The sequence below is a fragment of the Cryptomeria japonica genome, chromosome 8 (assembly GCF_030272615.1).
Source record: "Cryptomeria japonica chromosome 8, Sugi_1.0, whole genome shotgun sequence".
Lineage (NCBI taxonomy): Eukaryota > Viridiplantae > Streptophyta > Pinopsida > Cupressales > Cupressaceae > Cryptomeria > Cryptomeria japonica.
Window position 1 is genome coordinate 123,730,995 of NC_081412.1, and position 17,504 is coordinate 123,748,498.

The 17,504-nt window shown below is 35.7% G+C and overlaps 1 protein-coding gene across 5 annotated transcripts in view; it reads left to right on the forward strand.

Annotated features, from left to right (window-relative positions):
* The first annotated feature begins 9,634 nt into the window (after positions 1 to 9,634).
* The window catches only part of LOC131041644 (increased DNA methylation 2), a 52,577-nt gene continuing 44,707 nt past the window's right edge, over positions 9,635 to 17,504 (forward strand). For 4 of the 5 annotated variants that reach the window (XM_057974797.2, XM_057974799.2, XM_057974796.2 and 1 more), the window contains exon 1: positions 9,636 to 9,831. The gene's annotated coding sequence lies outside the window, so the exon portion shown is untranslated. Of the gene's footprint in view, positions 9,832 to 17,504 lie in introns of all 5 variants that reach the window. The other variant, XM_057974800.2, reaches the window with a different exon arrangement.

Sequence of the window (17,504 nt, forward strand, 5' to 3'; positions counted from 1 at the left end):
TGTTTCACTCAAACAATATCATATATCTAGCATCAACATAAACCTTTTCTAACTCCTCTCTACCATTCATGCATTTCTTTTTCTCCTTAACCATCCTTATTTTTAACTCTCGACAAGAACATGACGCTTTGCGTCTCTTGTTTTCAATAGGCATGTCACCATGCAATGCAATATTTTTGGGATTTTTTATTTTAAGGATGATGTATGCAACTAATGAAACCTATGTGATTGGTAATGCAACTAAATTCTTTGAAATTTTTTTGGAATGCAAATCTAAAGACCCTGTTACAAGTGTAGTTGTCGTTGCACCAAAAGATCGACTTGTTAATGTCCAATACAACCACTAGACTTATAGAATCTACAGGAGGCAGTTAAGCCATGTCACAAACTTGAGAGTTGTGCTACATAGCACAAGGAGACCAAGGGTGTGTTGGCAATATGATAAAATTGTTTATGTTTTGTCATTGATGTCAACATTGTGCTCCAATTGGATATGGTTTTGTCCCGATTGGTTACTGCTATCTTGGTTGGACTTGGTTATCTGTGATTCCAATCCGATATAATCAGACCATTGGTTTCAGGTTTGGATGGTTATTCAGGTTGGTTATATGCTTGTCACATTCAGTTGGTTCATGATTTGGTGCTTTGAAAGCTATCGCTTATGTTCTGGATTACCGATTGGTATTTCCAGGTACAAGTTGGCTTTACCAGTTGGTGATATTCGATAATTTGGATAAGTGGTTTTGGTCTGGCTTAATGAAATGGTTCCTAACATGTTGAAGGCATTCTTAATCATGTCCTAATTGTTTGGTGGTTTTGCATTGGTTGGCGTGATGATTTGGTGGTCATATTTGGATCTGGTTGGTTATTCAATGTTATTACACTGAGGGTTTCTACCAGTTGGCGAAACGTGTTGATATAGGTCTTAGCGAAATTTTCGATGGATATAATTGTTTGGGAATTTGTATTAGGTCCATGCAATGTAATATAAAATCAAAATATTAGTCTGGTGGTATTGTGTGATGCAATTTTTGTAATTATGGTTTATGGGTTTAGGTTTTAGTCGACCTTGTTATCAAGGTTGATGATCTGTATTTATAGGCGACTTATTCATGTAATTTGGATGTTGGTATGGTTATGTTTGCATTATCAGAGAGAGGTAATTATGCGAACAAGTTTATATCATTCAACGAAAGGTTGTGAAGGTTTTGGTATTGCAGGGCAAACATCCGTGCTTAACCAGAACTGTATCAAGCATTAGGATATGCTATTTTCATAGTTCATTGTCTGGATTTTAGTCTGATGTTTATGTAAGTTAGTGAGACTTCCTTTTGTGATGAGCAGTGAGATCTAGGCAGTTGGCCCGATTGCAAGTGCAATCCCCATTGTAATTATTTCACATACTACTGTAGAAGTATTTTTAGACTGTGGGTAGGGTTTCCCACTATGGTTTTTCCCTTTATCGAGTTTTCCACGTCAAAATATTGGTGTTATGCATTCTGTGATTTCATTCTTTATCTTTCAATGTGATATTTATATTATGCTTTCGTGAATGGTTTATATTTTGCATTAATTGCTTATACTCATGGAAAACTAATTCACCCCCCTCTCAATTTTCTCCCAGTATCAGAGATTCTAACAATTGGCATCAGAGCTAGCTCCTCTTTGCAAAAGCTTAACCACTCGAGGAGATTCGATGACATCAACTTCTACATTTATTCCCTACCGGAAGGAGAATCCTAAATTTGATGTTATAAATTACAATATATGGAAGGAGTGAATGAAGATTCATTTGAGATGTCTTGGAGCTGAAGTTTGGGAGATAATAGAAAAAAGGTATACACCTCATGATCCTAATTCTGGAACTCTGACACCTCTTGATGAGCAGAAGAAAGTTGATAATGATGTCAGAGCGAAAGAAGCATTGTTAAGTGCCCTATCAGATGAGAAGCTGTTGAATGCCATAGAGCTGGAAAATAGAAAGCAGGTCTGGTTGAAGCTTGAAACTCTTTATGAAGGTGACCAAGCAGTAAAGATTGCAAAACTTGAAGGTTATCGGGTGAGATATGAAACTTTGAAGATGGAAGAAGATGAGAAGATAAATTCTTTTATGGATAGAGTGAATGAGATTGTCACGGGAATCAAATTGTTGTGGTGGAAATGTTGATGAGGATGAGATTGTTTCAAAGATTCTAAGAGTTCTACCTCTAGCTTACAAAATGAAGGCTACTGCAATAAATGAATTTTGTACAATGTCAAATACCCCTGTTACCAGAGATGCATTACTTGGGAAATTGACTGCTTTTGAACTTGAGGAACTTGGAGATCAGAGTGCTACTAAAACTGAGACTGCATTTAGAGCATTTGCCTCTGGTAAGCAAAAGACAGACTAGAAGGAGTTATATGCTAAAGAATTGGAAGACATTGAGAGTGAAGATAGAGAACTTGAAGAGCTTGAAGCCCTAATTGCTAGAAGAATCCCTAAAGGACCGCTTGGAAGTAAGTATGAAGGGAAAGTTCCTTTTAAATGTTTTTCATGCAATAAGATTTGTCATTTTGCTTCTAGATGTCCTAAAAGAGCTGCTAGGAATCAAGAAAGATTTATGAGGAATTATAAACCTAATCCGAAATATTAGAGTAGACCTAGATTTAGAAGGAATAAGGACAAATCATGTTACTATGGTGGTGATGATGATTTTGGTATTACTAATGATGATGATGATGAACCTATGAGAGGATCCGGTAATAGAAGCTCTGGTAAAGATTGGGTCTTTATTGCTATTAAGGATGATTCTCTAGAACCTGTCATTGATACAAATCATATTGAGGAGAAAGCTCTGACTGATAAAATTGAAAAGAAGGATGAATGGCCTATAGACAGTGGTTTCTCACATCACATTACTAGCGACAAGAGGAAATCCCCATCTTTGCAAGAATTTGATGGTGGACTAGTCGGATTTGGAGACAACAAGGCATGCAGGATTAAAGGCAAAGGAACAATATCCTTGGATGGTAAGACTAATACCAATAATGTTTATTATGTTGAAGGTTTGAAGCATAATATTTTGAGTGTAGGTCAGATGGTGGATAGAGAATTTTATTTACAATTCAAAGATGGAAAATGCAAGATTAATCAATAGATGTAGTTTGAAAATTGCATCCAGAACTCAAACCAAAGGAAACATCTTTCATTTAACTCTAGTGAGATGGCTTGCTTGATTGCTCAGATTGATGAAAGTTGGTTATGGCATAAGAGGACGTGTCATGTAAATTTTGATTGCATAGTGAAGATAAGATCATATGACTATGGACCGGAAGATGAAATTGTCAGATCAAAACCGGTTGCGCAAGAATCAGTTCAAAGTATTGATCCAGTTTCTCTGGTAACATAAGAAAATTCCACAGTGATTGTTGATGAGAAGAAAGAGTCAGAAAGTCAAGATAATCCTGAGACTCCTAGGTATGTGAAGTTGAATCGTTTTGAAGATCATATCATTGGAGATAAGAGGAAAGGTGTGATGACAAGAAGAAGGTTAGCTACTAAAGAGGTATGTTTAATTTCTCAAATTGAACCAGAATATTTTATTGAAGCAAGTAAAGATGAAAATTGGATGAGAGCTATGGAAGAAGAATTGAATAAGATAAAAAAGAATAAAACGTGGGAATTGGTTCCTAAGCCTAAATATAAAAATGTTATTGGAACTAAATGGGGTTTCAAGAATAAATTAAACGAGGAAGGTTAGGTTGTAAGAAACAAGGCTAGATTGGTTTGAAAAGGTTATTCGCAGGAAGAAGGAGTTGATTACGATGAAACTTATGCTCTAGTTGCAAGGATTGAAGTGGTAAGACTATTTCTTGCCTATGATGCACACATGAACTAGAAGGTATATCATATGGATCTTAAATGTGCATTTCTGAATGGAGATCTTGAAGAAGAAGTCTACATTGAGCAACCTGATGGATTTTAATTATCAGAGGACAAGGACATGGTTTGTAGATTAGATAAATATCTTTCAAAGCTCGGTTTTAGCAAAGGTAATGCTAATAGTAACTTATATTATAAGATTGAGCATGATGACATATTGATTATTGAAGTCTTTGTTGATAATATCATTTTTGGAGGAGAAGAAAATCTATGCATGAAATTTGTTGATGATATGAAGAATGAATTTGAAATGTCTATGATTGGTGAGATGAAATTTTTCATAGGTTTGCAGATTACTCAAACTGATAATGGTATTTTTCATTTGTCAAACTAAGTATGTGAAGGAATTGATTAAGAAATTTGGTCTTGAAAATTCAAAACCTATTGGTACTCCTATGATAACTAGTTGCAAATTGTCTAAGGAATATGAATCTCCGAGAGTGAACCCATCTAGATATAAATCAATGATTGGTGGATTGTTGTACTTAACTCAGACCAGATCTGATATAATGAATGTTGTCTGCATTGCTTCTAGATTTTAGTCTGATCCGAGAGGAAGTCATGATATTGCTATTAAAAGAATATTTAGATATTGGCAGGAACAACAGAGTATGGTTTATAGTATCCAAAGGATGATGATTCTAGATTATGTGAGTATGGTTTATGGTATCCAAAGGATGATGATTTCAGATTATGTGCCTATACAGACTCAGATTGTGCAGGAGATGTTGATGACTGTAAGAGCACTACAAGTGGTACATTCTTTCTTGGGAATAAATTGGTTTCATGGCTTAGCAAGAAACAATCACACACTTCATTATCTATTGCTGAAGCTGAATATGTAGTTGCTGCAACTAACTGTACTTAGATCTTATGGATGAAGCAAATGTTGAAGGATATGAGGGTAAGCTATGATGAACCTATTTTTATTTACTATGATAATACTATTTCTATTGATATGTCAAAGGATCCGGTATTTCATTAAATCAAAACACATTTCTATAAGGTATAATTTCTTGAAGGAAAAGTTGAAGCAAAGGAGGTCAGATTGGTTTATGTGCCTACTAAGTAACAGATTGCAGATTTTCTAACAAAACCATTGCCTAAAGATACTTTTGAATATCTCAGAGATCAATTGAGGGTGACCACTCCTTCGACAGAGACTTAGAGATGTAGAGATGCATCAATCCAGTGAGCTTATTATAAACATTTTTTAATCTGGGTTGATGGCATGATGTTGATGCTCAGGGGGAGTAGTCAGCTATTTGGTTTGGCATCAACCCTTTGTCATTGATGTCAAAGGGGGGAGATAGTGTCCATGTGAAAATTAGAAAATCTTAGGGGGAGAGATATTTTGTTGGTTCTTGATTGTTTGGGGAGATTGTTGGCATTCATTGGCACTTAGATGTTTTCACATTCAGTATTGCCATCAATGTTGGTAATATGCTGAAATTGTTTATGTGTTGTCATTGATGTCAACACTGTGCTCCGGTTGGATATGGTTATGTCCCGGTTGGTTACTGCTATCCCAATTGGACTTGTCCCGGTTGGACTTGGTTATCAGTGATCCTGATCTGATATGATCAAATCATTGGTTTTGGTTTTGGTTTTGGATGGTTATTAAGGTTGGTTATATGCTTATCACATTTAGTTGGTTCATGATTTGGTGCTCTGAAAGCTATCGCTTATGTTCTGGATTACCGATTGGTATTTCTCGGTACCGGTTGGCTTTACTAGTTGGTGATATTTGATGATTTGGTTAAGTGATTTTGGTCCAACTTATTGAAATGGTTCCTAAAGTGCTGAAGGTGTTCTTGATCGCGTCCTAATTGTTCGATGGTTTTGCATTGGCTGGCATGATGATTTGGTGGTCCTATTTGGATCTGGTTGGTTATTATGTGTTATTACACTGAGGGTTTCTACCAGTTGGTGAAACGTGTTGATATATGTCTTAGCGGAATTTTCGGTGGATATAATTGTTTAAGAATTTATATTAGGCCCATGCTATGAAATGTAAATCATAATATTGGTCTGGTGGTATCGTGTGATGTAATTTTTGTAATTATGGTTTATGGGTTTAGGGTTTAGCCGACCTTGTTATCAAAGTTGATGATATGTATTTATAGGTGACTTATTATGTAATTTGGATGGCGGTATGGTTAAGTCTGCATTATCAAAGAGAAGTAATTGTGCAAACAAGGTTATATCTTTCAACGAAAGGTTGTGAAGGTTTTGGTATTGCAGGGCAAACATCTGTGCTTAACCGGAACTATATCAAGCATTAGGATATGCTATTTTCACAGTTCATTTTCTCCATATTGTTGTCCAATCTTTATGTAAGTGATTGAGACTTCCTTTTGTGATGAGCAGTGAGATCTAGGTGGTTGGTCTGATTGCAAGTGCAATCCCCATTGCAATTATTTCACATACTCCTGCAAAAGTATTATCTGACCGTGGGTAGGGTTTCCCACCGTGGTTTTTCCCTTTACCAGGTTTTCCATGTCAAAATATAGGTGTTGTGTGTTTTGTGCTTTCATGCTTTATCTTTCACTGTGTTGTTTATATTGTGCTCTGGTAAATGGTTTATAATCTGTATTAATTGCTTATACTTGTAAAAAACTGATTCACCCCCCTCTCAATTTTCTCCCGGTATTAGAGATTCTAACAGGGCGCACACCTTGCAACAATCCCTCCTAGCGCAAGCGAGGGGTTTGAACCTGTGACCAAGCTCTGATACCACTCGTTATAAGTGCAGTTACCATTGCACCAAAAGATCGACCTGTTAATGCCTACTACAACCACTAGACTTATAGAATCCATAGGAGGCAGTTAAGCCATGTCACAAACCCGAGCGTTGTGCTACATAGCACAAGGAGACCAAGGGTGCACACCTTGCAACAGACCCAACCTTCGAAAATTGAAATGAAGTCAAGACCTTAGAAGGACAAGAGGACAAATGACAAAGTGACAATGTCTCACCTATATGCTTGGATACTAAGCTAAGTTTGACAAATGATGTTGATAAAATGACAAATCTTGGACAAGGTCAAGATTTCCTAACAACAACTTAGGGTTTAGTCTAAAGTTTTGATTTTTTGGAGTTTGGCAAACCTAATTTTGAGACTAAATTCAAAGGGTACAATGATTAATGACCAATGCCTAAGGTATGAACCCAAGAAATGATATCAATATGATCTCAAGATCTAAGGATCAAGCTAAGACAAGACTAGGGTTTACGACAATGCAATGATAAGGATATGTGAGGACCAATGACTTGAAATATGCAAAATGTAACCTAAGTCAAGACCTAATTTTGGTATAATGATAATACAATTAAAATGAAGGAGCAAGACCCAGGAAAATGATTTTAAACCTAAGTGCAAGTGGAGAAGAATGACCAAGAAATGAACCTAATATGAAAGGAGATGAATGCACGCCTTAAGACCTAAACTATGCAAGAGCTAACCCTAAGTGACATGAATTTTGAAACCAAGGAGGCTAATATTTTGACAAGCCATATTGATAAAATCTTCTCAAATGTTGGATGAATATTTAGAATACTTTGGGAAAAAATTTTGACCTTTGTGTTGAACTTTGTTTGGACTACTTTTGGAATTTTTTTTTTTTTTTTTTGCGAATGTTTGGTATGTTGATTATGTCCTTTGTTTGGAATTCACCTTTAACAAGCACAAAAGACAAAATGTTTGTTTGACTTTGAAAGAAGACACTCATGCACATTCAACAATAAATCCTAAGGTTGGTCAGGACAATACTTTTTGATTCCCCTTGCCCCTAATACCTCATTCAACGAGATAGTTAGAAGCTTGGTAGCACTAGCTCCACTCCATGACACTCACTTCTCGAGCATACCAAGCTTCAAATTCCTTGGGTCATCACTTCCCAAGAAATTTACTCTCTAATTGAAGGGCACATGAGGGGTTTCTTCAACATGCACGTATCACAACGCCTGAGTCAACAAGTAGAAGGTTTTTGGCAAATCTAAACACAAGGGGTTGTAGTCAAGGCATTCGTTTGAGTGGCCATAATCACAAGCGTTTTCCACTCTATTAAAGGAGGCCTCCCAACATGCAGAGGTTACACTCTATAGGTTTTTACATGCCACACGGGCACTATGGAAGACATAACACCGTTATGGCAACATGTAACACTCGTCGCTTGCAAATTTTGTCACAAATGCATTTGTTTATAGTGGCTCGAAAGAGCTTGGCTTTAGCCCGTTGCCACTTGGGTCGTTCCCTCTCACTCGACCCTATAGGCTACTCAAGAAGTAGGCCCTCTAAAGGTTAAAACATGCATAACATCTAAAAGAAGACATGGCAAACATTGGTTCTTTAACCTTTAGAAATTGAAATATGCTTTAAGATACAAAACACAAACACTCAATTTTTGATAAGATTCTTTGGCCGTATCCTGCACCAAATACATTGCCATAGAGCTACCAACAATGTCAAAGACTCAAGAACTATAAATCACCATCAAAATTAAACCATCAAAATTGTGATTCTTTGACCTCTTAGATTAATCTATGTGAAACTTGTCCAATTTACCACCCTAGATTAATCTAGATGAATTTTGCATGAATGCAAGCTTAATTTACCATCCCAAATTAGTCTAAATGAAAGTTGTATGCATTCATAATTAATCTGCTAACCTAAATTAATCTAGATGAAAGGTTGCATGAATGCAAGATTAATTTACCAACCTAAATTAATCTAAGTGAAAGTTGCATGCATGCTTTGAAAAAATTGTCTTTTTAATTAAAATAATTTGGAGAAGGGGATTAAATAATAATAATTTAATCATGGAAGAATAATTAACTTAGAATAAAGGGATTAAATAATTAAATGAATTATTTAATCAAAGAGGAATAGTTAGGATTAGTTGATTAAGATCAAGATTAATTGATTAATAGTTTAGAAGAACAATAATTAAATAATTAAGAATTACTTAATTATAAGAAACTAGAAGAAGAATATTAGTACTAATTAAATAATTAAAATTATTTAATCAGTTTAGACGAAAAAGATTAGTGAAAAGTGTTGCCGAAGACTTAGGACAATTTTCAGTGTCTACACTTGCCATCAAGATTCAAACGAAGTTAGAATGTTATTGTTGAATGTTTATGTGAGGAAGAGGTTCCCCATTTGTAGTCTTAATGATAAAAAATGTTTATACTTAAAAATAAAGTAAATATAAAATATTGTGATATACTTCTAGATTTAAGTACATGTACTTTATTTGCACCAATGTTGTGGATCACATTCTATGATCATGTGAGATCCCTTGAGAGAAAATTGATAAATTATAGACCTAACAACTTTATTTTTTTTCAAGAGTTCTCTCATCTCAATGATAAATCATGGAATTTTATCGGAAACGTTAATGCAAATAAAATACACAGTTAAATCCAAAAACATATTACAATATTCATCATGAACTGTACCTGAACGTAAAATAATTTTTAAATAAAAATAATTTCTTTTTTCAAATAAAAATATCTCTCCAAATAAAAACAAAATAATTCTTAAATAATTCAATATAAAATAATAATAAAATACTCCAAAATATATATTTAACATATCTATTTTAGTATTCATACACACCCCAAAACAAGCGCACATGTTCGAAATCACCCTGCCAAACAGAACCGCGCGATTACCAAGTCTGAGGGAATCCACTTACGTGGCAGAATCGGAAGCGTCCATTTCATAAATGTACGGCTAGAAATGAGTCCACACATAAAAAGAAGTCAAAGTGGGTGCACCGTGCAAGCAACGGAGAAAGAAGGCACAATTACAGCGGGCTTTGTTTGCGCCCGCTTTTGCTTGTGGCGGTGCTCTTCATTCATATATCCTCCAGAGAATTTTGGCTTCCTTACTGTTGTGGTACGATATACTTCAAACACCCTTTTTTCCTCCAAATTTCATTTTTACTTCCGTAGGGGTTCTTTGATACCTTAGATCCGCGAGGGGTAATAGAATTTTGAATCTGAATTCAGTTTGACGATTTGGGTTTTCTAACCAATTGCTTAGAAATTGTGGGTTCTTCTTGTTTTCTTTAATGGTTGCCTATAAATACTACAACTGTATACGTGTGTGATTTGTGTATGGCATGAAAGTGAGTGAGCATTTGGGTGTGCTGGTTTTTGTTGATGATTTTAGAAACCGTAAAAGTGCTTTCTGGAAGTTCTCGTTAGAGTGGCATATCTGTCGTTGGAAATTCACTAACTTCCAATGTGTATTTCTCTCGTTTATGCGGAACTCAATCAGAAGAGCAAGTTTATATAGAGAAAACTTGCCTTCGCTTGGGGGATTTTTTCAGCACCCTCCATATAAGACGAAACAGAAAACTCACTCTATCTTAAGGATGCGATCGCTATGTACGCCAAAACATCAGGCATCATATATTACAAAGCTAGTAAACTAATAGCAAAGTTAACTTAGTGATAGAATTTTCTTTCCCGGTCGTAGTCAAAAGCACAAACAAGAAGCATCAATTACCAAAATCATGATAACCACCCTTACAAGAGGAATCCCTGTTGGGCTTTCTTCTCCGCTTCCTCTTCTAAAGTCTTCACAATACCTTGAATCCCATACAGTACCCTGCATTCTATCTTGGATCAACCTATCTACAAAAGGAGGATAATAGCTATCTGTCCTGTAACACTAGTCTCCAGTGGAATAGGGAAGTTAGTTAGGAATCATCTATACAGTCAAACTGATTATGAGTCAGACTCCACCAAGAGGAACCTTTTCAACCTTCTTAAGTTTGCAAAGTTTGAATCTCAGTTATGGCCGTTTGCCTTTCTAGGACCCTGTTCTCTTTTTCCTGTAACGAATCAGCTATCTCCATCAGTTGTCTGTACAGGTCTGCAACAAGAGTAGGGAGTATCAACAGGGATTGAACTAACATTGTGTTCTGTATCCATGTCCACATCACATTCCTCAACATCGAAGAATGTATCAGAAGCAATCTGATCAGAATGAACGATAGGTTGCCCATTGGTAGCATTAACTGTAACCCTAACACTGTCCATAGCAGGTACACCTGCAACAACTGAATAAGAACAACTAGGAAGTTAGAAGGATTTGGGAAGTTCCCGTTATGTCTCAAGAATCTCGGTCAAATTTGGGGACTCCATTGTTCAGGAATATCACAAACTTTGGCTCAGGTGCATTCAGCTGAATCTTAATTCTGCAAAATAATAAATTGGTAAATTTCTTTACCAATGAAGCTAGTAGGAATTCTTCCCTCTTTAAAGAAGGGTATGGCATTTCTTTTCTTCTATAAAAACTACAAAACCTCAGTAGAACAAATAAGCAACAATTTTTGGAAAAATTAAAGCTTTTGCTAATTTTACAAGAATCAACCTATTTGTTCACATCTCCAACCTACATTCCATGGAGTAAAAGCCTTAGCCCAAAGTAAACACCCATTTAAAATATTATTTCGTGCATCTCTAGCAAAGTGACCATAAAAGCAGATGGTGAAAAGTATCAGGCAGCCTGCACACAGAATATAGACCATCAGCAAATCCCAATTCAACAACTGAACCTACAACAAGCCTTTGATCCAAGAGCAACTGTCTGTAACATGCTTTCTTAGATTCAAGACCAGAAGACTAAATGACAACAAATTCCGTTTTTCTTTCTCTAGGAGTCAAAAAACATTTTCCATTTATCTTTCAGCACCAACAAAGAGAATAGGATTGCTTCAACATACAGTAAAGTTGCTTAGAAAGTGTTGGGACTCAAATCTGTAGTGCCCCTTTTTGTCGAGTCCTTTTGTTTTCCACGTGTTGTCTTGCCCTTTTGTGATCCTTTTGTTAGTTATTGTCGACTAGGAAATTGCTAATAAACAAGCATAAAGTTAAAAGCTAACCACAAAGCTAAGCCCTATGCAAATAACCTAATAACACCAATAGAGACATCAAATCAAAATGCAAATAACACAAAATTATTTCACCATCACAATGCATTCCTTCTATGTGGCTCCATTGTTCTTCCTTTCTCTTGTAATGATTTGTAGCTCTCAATTAGGTGAGTGCAATTACGATAAAGAAGATAGTTAAACAGCGTGATCACAAGGATACTTGAAAAATATGGTTACAAGGATGAGCAAAATGAGCTTAATTTATAGCGTTCGAGGACCAAATGGACGGATGAGATCAAATTCGATCAACAAACGAGATTGAGGGAGAGGTTTCTTGACAACTACTAATACATATTGATACCTTTTGGGTTGATTGTTTGTGTTTGGGATGTTAGTTGAGGTAGGACTTACGCTTTGTTGTGACAGATTGTATGGGTTCTCGTTGGATGGCTTTGTATCTTTGAGCAGTGGTAGTGGCATGATGGAGGATGAGAGCATTCATGTTTGAGATGGTGGTCATTTTGTTTCTTGTTACAAGTAGCTTGATGGAGCACATGGAGCACTTTGATTCCTTGATGGTATATGTGGCTAGAGGGATTGTTCCCTTGTTATGTTTGAGGTTACTTGTTACCCCTTATGCAATGTATACAACAAGTGGGAGAATGTTGGGAATTAAGTGTTGTACACCTTGCATAATGTTTATAATGTATTATTTACTATTATGTGTGTGGTGCACCTAGGGGAGCCTAGGTGGACGTGCATCACTAGGAGTTAACATTCTTGGGGCCACTTTATGTGTTTTATGTCACATGTAATGTATTTGTTAAATATTGGGGAAAGTAATTTAATAAAGTGAAAACTTAGTACCTAATATTAAATGTGGGGTCAATGGTTTGTAATCCCATGGTATTAGTCACATGGTTTTATTTAATACCACTTGGTCGTTTTGTGAGAGTTTGTTTCTATAAAAGCAACCACAAAGGTAGTTGTCTAAGGTTGGCAGCGTGGCTAATTTGGCTAAGGGTTGAGAGCATCTCTTGTTTAGCATTTGTGAGGGTTTGAAGCATGGCATGGGATGCGTGGTTACATGTTTGTTTATATAGAGTGCTCATGATTTAGAGGTGTGATGTATTGTAATGTTGTATTGTTGAATAATACATGGAGGATGGATGCTTTTGGAGGTTGGTTTTTTCCCTCATGAGGGTTTTCCTAGGGTATATTGTGTCATCTTTGATGGGTATGTTGTCTATTCTTTTACATATGGATTTTGAATACTTTTTTGTATAGATTTCTCTTTTGGGTTATGTAGAAATTGTCATTATGTAGCTGCATATTTTCCAATAGTGAGGACTTTGATAATTGTTTGGTAAATCATTTACGCAAGAATTCGAGAGGAAATACAAAAAAATGGTCCTAAGTCCATTATAGTAATTTATGCGTGGAATAATTCTTCAGATGGAGGTTCAACTTCTTGCTCTGAAGATGACAACACTATATTCGAATTTCGTTTCAATGGCTCAACTAACTCTAGCACCCACATAATATCAGTTGCCATCCTCCAAATTTAGTAATCCAAATGACATACTAAGACCTTTTTTCACAAGTGATAAGTATCCAAGTTCAAAATATAATGTTCCTCCCAAAGTTGGTAGCCTAGGAGCTGAAAATGAAGCTGCCAAACAAGAAGCTATTAGAGCTGTAATAGCTCAATATATTGCAAAGTTGGACATTTCTATTTCAACAACAGTTCTCGATAATTCAATTGGTGGTGGTCTTAGGGCAGTTAAGCATCTATTTGTGTCAAGTGGTTCTCAAGAAGCAACATGTCCCTATAGTAATATATAATCAAACATGCCTCTTGCAAACTCGGGAGCCTTAAAAAAAAAACCAACATCGCCTAATAGTTCCTCTAGGTCATTTTCAACATCTTCGGTAGGAAACAAATAGTTTCAAAAACAAAATGCATCGAAAGGATCAAACAACTTATCACAAACATGGAGGATGTTTTCGGAGGGGTATGGTTCACAACCTTCATATTGCAATTCCAGTTTCGGAGGGGTATGGTTCACAACCTTCATATTGCAATTCCAGACAAGACACACCACCATTAGGACAATAGTATTTAGCTGGTGGTGTCCAGGGGTAGGAGCAACAATGCTTTAGTTCAAATCCCTCAAAATAAACATATACCAAGAGATAATACTCGACAATTAATATAGAAGGCAAACCTGTTGTTTCACAACCACACCTTATCTATATTTAGAGGACAATGAAAGACTATTTTGAGACTCCATTGACTTTTGAAATAAGTTTTTCTCCTAGTTAGTATGTGGGCAGTAAAAATAATCTTGAAAGTAAAATAGTAAATGGAGAACAAGTAGTGCAATAGATAAAATTCATCTTGGAAAGTTATCCACAAGTGACGATAATTTGGGACAACTTGGAAATTGCAAAGAGGTGTGAATAAAGGACATGCTAGAGGAAATAAGAAGATAAATGGAAATAATTCTGAATGGGCTTCCGAAATTACCAAAGGGAGTTTAGTAGAGCAAGTTTTTAGTAATTTGAGACAAATGTATTGGTGACTTGCTAATGTTGAGGCATTGGCCTTGATAATCTCGTTTGCTCATAAAATTCTTCAATCAACTTTATAGCCTTCAAATCAAATTAAAATTGTACATGCTAATATGGTGTTGTCATTCAGATGAATAGAGGATACAACATTGACATAAGTAATCTTTGAGAACCCTTCTACATGAGATCTGAAATCAAATGAAGTACAAGAGATGAGTGCCCTCCTTTTGAAGTCTCAGGTGAGATTTATTAGTGGTGATCTATTGTAATGCTCTTTAGGGCACACATTTGTCAAGATGAGTATAGCTGCTTTGATGAGAACTTCTCAAGTAGAAGAAATTGTTGATGCCCCCAAAATATTAAAACAATGCAGGATTTTCATCTGGTATCCTCATGACATCAACCATCATTAGAATCGATTGAAAGAAAAGGAAGTAGGTGATACATGAAGGTAGGGGCCATATGATTGCATACAACCCAACAACTTCCTAGTACACAAAAAACAATGCTAATAAATTTAATCTTGAATTTTCTTGCTTAATTGTTTATTCATTCAATGCATCTCTTGTAACAAATCATAAAAAATCTAGGTTTCTAGTTGTCAAAGCAATGATTGTGGCTTAGGAGGTGGAGTAAGGGAGTTGCTCTTGTTTGTGCCTCAAGACAAGTGTGAGGTGATGGTATACAATTCAGATCCAAAAGATTTCATTATTGGAGCTCTAGTTATGCACGATGGCAGCATACATTTGAGGACAACATGTCATTGTCTTATCTTCAAGAGGAAGTCTGTGTAGGTTGAATGGCATTTGAAAAGCCATACAAAATTAATAATATGATTTTTAAGAATCAAATATGAGGGAGAGCGGAGGCTATGAATTTTTTTTTTATTTGCGGAAAAGCGGATCTTTTTTCGACTCTAAAATTGGAAGAGCTTTATATAGGGAAAAAATGGAGTCTTTATGCTCCTTTTGTTTTAAATAAAGATTTTTTTTTAGATGTCAAAATTTCTTTTTGAAAACTAATTAATTTCATTTTTAGTTAGTTTTCCTCATTTCCTCACTTCTCGCTCGACATGTAGATGATTTGGAAGACTTTGTGCTTCTATAGTTGGTGTAACCTTTTCTTTTTTGTTTTGTTCAAGGAATCTTTGATTTGTTCTTATGTTCATGATTGAGTTTCTCTTATATTCTTTTTTGTTTTTACTTGTTTGCCTTTTTGTACTTTTTGGGTAAGTTGCCAATTTGGGTATGGGTGCGGGTACAGGTATGACAATACACACACAGATATATATATATATATATATATATATATATATATATATATATATATATATATATATATATATATATATATATATATATATATATGTTCAAAGAGTTATGACTTGTGACATCCCTGAGGACAAACACCAAGATTTAGTGAGGCCAAATTATAATAGGTTGCCTTTGATTTAAAACTACAAATATGAAGAAAATGAAGTTAAGAATGCAAATAAGGAGGAAGAATTGTACAAAAACCATGTATTAAGTGCTATATCCGGCATTGTTCGAGAAAAAATAAAGAATTGGACACCAAATGAACAAATAATGAGTCTAATAGGTATGTACCAAACTCTAAAATGCCAATAGAAATGAGGATATTATGTCTGATTTTGTTTGCCAACAGTATTCCATTTGTTCTTGCATGGTTCCTGTTGGTGTACGTTTTATCATCTACCAAACATTAGAATAAGATACCCAAAGGTATGCTATCCTCTCTTGAAAAATCACCACTGGCGATTCCAAGGTCTATATGTGCGAACAAGCGACTTTAGTGGGATAGCTACTTGGGTAGTGTATGCTGAAAATCTCAAGGGGGACTTATGTTTACAAATGTCTTTCAAGCTTCTGGACTTAGATAAATTTGTCAATTTCAGGCTCTTTTTTTTTTTTTTTTTTTGTTTGATTTTTTTTGATTTAGGCTTTCAAAAAGAATGAAAAGGGGATAAGGTTAAGAAAGCTGGTTTAAACCTACGAATTTTGGAGACGGTATTAACTAGGTGTTCTCGGGAAACCACGCTTTGCTTTGCCACACTAAGCACAACTACACAAAGCGGGTGCAATCTTCAATGGGTTGTGCTTATGATCGAAGTTTTGGCATACACAGGGGATAGGCTTAGACTAACTTTACACTGTGAAATGGAAATCATCCATTCACCAAAAGTATGAGTGGAGATACACCGTTAATTAATACTTATCAAATCCTTCATTCAACTCTAATAACTTGAAAGCAAATCTAAATTAACTTCTAACTAATGTGTTGAAGAAATTGAAACCATGCTAATCACTCAAATAAAAAAGATTACAAAGCCTTAAGAGAAAGCGCACATGCAATGTATAATTTGAAAAATGACCATGCAACAATATATCAAAAACCTCACTCTCCAAATGAGAGGAGATATCCTTATATAGTTTTCTAGAAAACAATGAACAACCGAGATCAAACAGTGATCAAGGGCCTAGATTGAAAGTTACAAAACCCTAATTAGGGTTTCTCAAAACTCTATTAGTTAGAACAGACAAAAGAGTGACATGTGACATAGTTGCTATTATCACTGAGGTGAGTGTCCAGTTTCCCCTTTTGCAGATTCAATGTATCTGGATACATTGAGCCTAACCTCTTCCATAGTGACACTTGGCGAGTTACTAATTTGGAAGTTGACGACGTCCACATCGTCAGTACACGTGGCGAGGATGCATTCCCACTCAACTGCTTGGGCAATAAAGTTTTCGTTAATGAGGAGAAAACTCGCAATTCTTGAGAGATCCCCCTTATCAATCATCCCCCGACTTCGAAAAAGCTCGATTGAATTCTGGCTCTCAAGTTCTCTGCCTGCAAGTGCTTTTCTCGCATACCCTCCCTTTTCCAAATTTTTGATGCCACACGAAACACTTTACTTAAAATTTCTCTAACATTTTTCTCAATTTCAGAACACTTAGTCTCAGATTTCTTCAGGACCTCAATCCTGGTGACCAAGGCACAATACCAAGTGTTAAAATCATACTTATCCCCAGCCTGGATGACATTTGCATCTATCAAGTCTTGCTTTGACAGACCTCAGATAATCCTCAAT